Here is a 5,062-nt window from a genome sequence, read left to right on the forward strand (position 1 = left end):
TTGTGAGTGCCAGGACAGCTTGAAGCAACACCAAGGCCTGGCTGAGAGTTATGAGGCCACAGCCTGCATGTCAGGGGCTTGCTCTTTCTCACTTGTTTCCATTAAAGAATGTTCATAGAATATTCCATTATAAAGTGTAAAATGTAAAAAGAAAATCATAAGAAAATTTAAGAATTCCTCAAAAAGGTATTTATTCATGGATTCATTCATCTATTTATTTTTGGAAATTAAGGCAACACATTCAGTTTCCTTGCAATCATATGATCTAAAGCATGTGGGGTGGTCATTGGCCAGAATACGATTTTTTTAAGGCCTTCTATAATTAAACTCCAGTTCAGAAATACATCATATTTAGTGCAAATTTGAGAAAACGTATTTCTGGCCTGAGCTTTAACTCATGATAAATACATCTTTACCTCATCAACCCTTGATCACGCTCAATCACTGTTTCAGTGGCAGGGCATAGCCAGTTTTAGCAGCTGCTCTAAAGGTCCCCTGTTCTAATGTGGCCTGGCCAAGTAAAGTAACTGTGGGCCATGGTGGGCTCCTTTCTCTCCTCAGGCTGGGCTCTGAATGATGAGTGTCATACCTTGGCCAACTCCAATGCAAGCTTATGCCCCTGCACATTTTCCTCCTCCACATCTTAATTCATGAACTATATGTGCAGTAATGCTTGATCCAGATCCTCCCAATGGCTGATCCCAAGTAATGGCTCTTCCATTGAAATTGGTTATACCTGGGTCGAGATCCAAGCTCTTCTCAACTGCCAAGTACTGGGGAGGAAAAGCTCCATTTACCTCTACTAAATCCATGTCCTTAAGACTCAGTCTTCTTTTCTTTAGTGCCCCATTGGAGGTAGGGACAAAACCAATATCTATGATAGAGAAATCACATCTAGATATAAAATAGCTCACAATTCTTGTCAGTGTAAAGTTATGCTTTTTAGCAGCATCTTTACTAGCTATGAAAGCATCAGATACTTCTGGTACATTCCTTACACTGATGGTCCCTTCTTCCTTGAAAATTGGAGGAAGTTTATTTAACTGCTCCAGGCTCATTGGGACCAAAACGGCTCATTACTTGCATTGTTTTCCTGTCCTTGTCTTTACCTCAACTGGTACCATCTCATTATTAAAGTAGCCAGCATCTTTAGCAGCTTTCCATCTCTGCTCTGACTACAGGGTGTATTTGTTACATTCTTCTCTGCTAATTTTATGTTTTGCAGCAAGATTCTTTGCAGTAATTCCCATGTGTAGTTGGAGATGCTGCTCTGTTAATGCTGCTCGTAAAGAATCTTCCAGCTTGAGAGCTGATCAAAACTTGGCTCTAAAACGCATGTTTCTGACACAGTAAGGAGCCATATTTTTGGCTCCTCCACACAAGACAACTTCAGCATCTTTAACACACATTTCCTGACATCCATTCACAATGGACTGGAAACCAGAGCCACAGAGCCTATTAACAGGGAGAGCTGAGGTCTCTTTAGGTACTCCCACATCAAACTGACGTGCCTTGCCAAGTATGCAGCACCTGAAGAGCTATTTGCCAGTTTATTATAAAGGATACAACTAAAGAACAGACAAATAGAAGAGATGCATAGGGCAAGATATGGGGAGGTGGGGTGTGGACCTTCCACACCCTCTGGGCACCCACCTGTCCCAGCACTTTCATTTGTTCACCAACTTGAAGCTCTGATGGGTTTATTCTTCATTCATAACAGAAGGATTTGCAAGGCAATGGAATTCATTTTTAATAGTAGAATTTTTGTTAATCAAATTCTGGAGAGGATAGTATCATTTGATGCAATGGGAGTTGTAGGTAGAAGTTTTAATCTGCCTCTAAAAATTTGGCAAATATAAGGTTAATCTCCCCTGCCCTCCTAGTATTTGCACTTGAGATTTTTTTTAATATTTAGTTTCTAAGTTAAAGGAATCCTGAATGAGAGGAATTGAAGACACATGTTTAAAATATAAAATTATAATTTTCAGTGCCATCACTATATTATATTTTTAAAGTTCTATGTTTTATGTTGCATTCATAATACTTCTATAGTATATAGTTTAAGAGCCATCTTATCTTACTTGATTGGAACAATTATTTGGTAAGTTAATTGAAAAGTAGGTTAAAGTAGCAACCATATACAAACAAAAAATATACGCATACCTTAAAAATTTTATTTCAAGTTAAAACATATGCATGCACCTTATGATGTAGGGACAAAGCCTTTCTTTGAAACTTAGTTTACTGATTTATTTTCCACATTTTGCATAAAAGACATCCTAAGGCCTCACACAACATCTAGCAATGGTTTCATTAGGTAAAGTAAGAAGTGCAGAAGGTGTGGCGCAAAAGAGAGAGGCACTTATTAGCCACGGTTATTCAGTTGGTATATTTTCAAAAGGGAATTGAAACCTTCAATTAATCTCAAAGATTATGTGAAGACATATTACGAGAGTTTCTGTATGTTCTATAAATAAAGATACAGTCCACTTAATGAATAAGGCTTTTATATATTATCTGCAAGGGCTTATAATTATTTTTAAGTATTTTATAGCTTTATGTCATAAATCTTAGTGTCTATTCATTAGATAGGTAGGTTTCTGTTGTTGTTTGTTTATATATATACATGAGTATATATAGATATATATATCTATATATACATATACATATATATATATATATATATATATATATATATATATATATATATATCCCCTTTCCTTCCTTAAGGTACTACTGCAAAGTATTTTGGGAAATTTAGAATAGAAAGCAGAATTCTCAACAGCAGGTCCATTTAGTTGGTTAAAATGTTTATAACTAATCTTTTAAAATATATACTTGAAGAAATATAATTTTCAGATAATGTTCATCTATTATGCATATATATATATTTCCCCCATAAACACCAATTATATGTTGACATCGATCCTACTTGTTAGCTATGCTGTCAGTCAAAACAGATCTGACTGCTCTCTAATGGCATTTGGCAGAAGTAAATGGAGATTAGGGGATGGAGAGATCAGTTCAGGTCTCCAAGACAATCTGCAGCTTTCAATTCCAACCAATCAGTGACACCTGCATGTGGTAATCATTCTCCTTGGTTACAAGTGCTGGCAGAAACTGGAGACCTGTTTTTCAAGCTTAAGCAAAACGAGTTAAATATAAATGTGAAAATCCTCTTCATTGTAGAATTTTCATCTTCTTTTGAGGAGAAAAAAAAAAGACAAAAAACAGGGTTGTTTTATTCATATTTTCAATTATTTTGTAGTAAGGCCAGTTAAGCTTAAACACACCAATGAAGGATAAGCATGTTAGGGATAATATTTATCTTCTTGGGCCCATGACAAGAATTCAAACTTCAGTCCAGTATCCAACATGGGACTTTAAACTTCTGTGCTGGTGCCCACTACACCAGTCTCCTTTTTAGTTACTTGTTAGAGCTGTGTGAACCTTTCATCTTGTGAAACTTGCCAACCTCAGTAATATTTTATGAGTTACCAGCTTTGCAACTTTTGTAGAATACATTCAAACATCACTTTTACGGGCAGCAGAACTGTAAAATGTCTCTCCAAAGATTAAAGAAAAGTATATAAAAAGGAAACCATGGAAAGAAAACTAGTAGCATTCTCCCATCATTTCCCAGCAAACTCTTGTTTTCTCTAACTTTAAATGAAGTCAGCCTTCGACTTAGGGGTCAGTAGACCATCCTTCTGAGGTTATCATTCTCAATTGAATTTGTCTCCAGAAAAGCAAAAACACTATAGGTAATAAGCTTCTTCCATTTTTTAAATTTATGTATTTAACTGCCATTCTTGGGTAAAATAAGATATTACTTTGTAATGTAGTCTTTTTCTTTTCTCCTCTTTTCCAACTAGTTATCCTTAATCTTTTAACAAATTCTCATATCAAAATGTAATATTTAACAGATGATGAAATATGCCAAAGTTTTTTTTTTTAATAAAGTTCAAAGAGCTTGTAAGAAAGCCACACTATTCTTTTTCCAAATGTGAACAGTAGTGCATTGTTATAATGCCTGTGGAAACCCAGAAGGGCAGCCAGATGCTAGATCTGGTGAATAGGATAAGCCTGTAGTTTGATCTTGAATTAAACCCTTTTGAAAATTTGACCTCGGAAAGATTAAAACTGATTTTGTAAGCAGATTTTTGGGAGCATACCTACACAGTTGGCCTTACTTATGGCAAAAAGAGGAAAACTAATAATTATAGAATACCTAGTACATTCCAGGGTCTCAGAGTCACAGATAGTTTTATTTGCTATCTTATATCCATTCTCCTTCTAGATATTATTTGAGGTCAGTTTTAGAGTCTCCATGGGAATTTGCCCTTAGATTCTTTCAGAAAAGGAGCATGCATGAGACAAATCAAACAAATATTGAATGGTGAATATTCAGAACCTGTCTATTGAATGAATGTCAGAAAATTTGGAGAATTTATAAGAAGTAGTTCTTTTTTCTCCTGAACTAGAAATGTAGGAGCTACTGCCATCTTGCTACCAGAAAGAGAGTCTGAGGGTAGTTGTTCCTACTCACTGAAAACAAAGTCAAGATAAGATCTGAGAAAAACCAAGACCTAGAATATTGTTTAAGCCACTGCATCAAGCTTGATCAGAAGTCACTTCTATTCATGGACTTTTCAAAGGATCAAGCTCTGGATATGAAAGCCACAGCACAGCCAACTGCACCATATTTGTAAACTACGTGGCCAGCAGAAGCAACAGCATCCAACACTTCCTACTCCCCACCTAGCAGAGAAAGTTAGCTCTCCCAACTTGCCTCTGTTAGAGTACACAAGATTTTATCAGCATGTTGTTCTTGAAAGGGAAGTGTCAGTTGTTTTCTTTAGAAGAAGATGGAAAGAGAGAAATGAGTAATTGCTGCTCATCTTTCAGATATAATAACCAGTTAACATGAGGAAACGATTCACTGCAATATGTCTCACACACTATGAGATAAGATGGTGGCTCAAACTGGATAAAACCATGGCTTAAAGCAGAAATACAAACTGAAGGTCCACCCAATCTATCCAATTTACTTTAAAGTAAT

At 36.0% G+C, this 5,062-nt stretch overlaps 1 pseudogene; it reads right to left on the reverse strand.

Moving 5' to 3' along the window:
• Positions 1–557: 557 nt before the first annotated feature.
• LOC131750419 (3-ketoacyl-CoA thiolase, mitochondrial pseudogene) lies at positions 558–3,457 on the reverse strand (annotated as a pseudogene).
• Positions 3,458–5,062: the final 1,605 nt, after the last annotated feature.

The sequence above is a fragment of the Kogia breviceps genome, chromosome 2, assembly GCF_026419965.1.
Source record: "Kogia breviceps isolate mKogBre1 chromosome 2, mKogBre1 haplotype 1, whole genome shotgun sequence".
NCBI lineage: Eukaryota > Metazoa > Chordata > Mammalia > Artiodactyla > Physeteridae > Kogia > Kogia breviceps.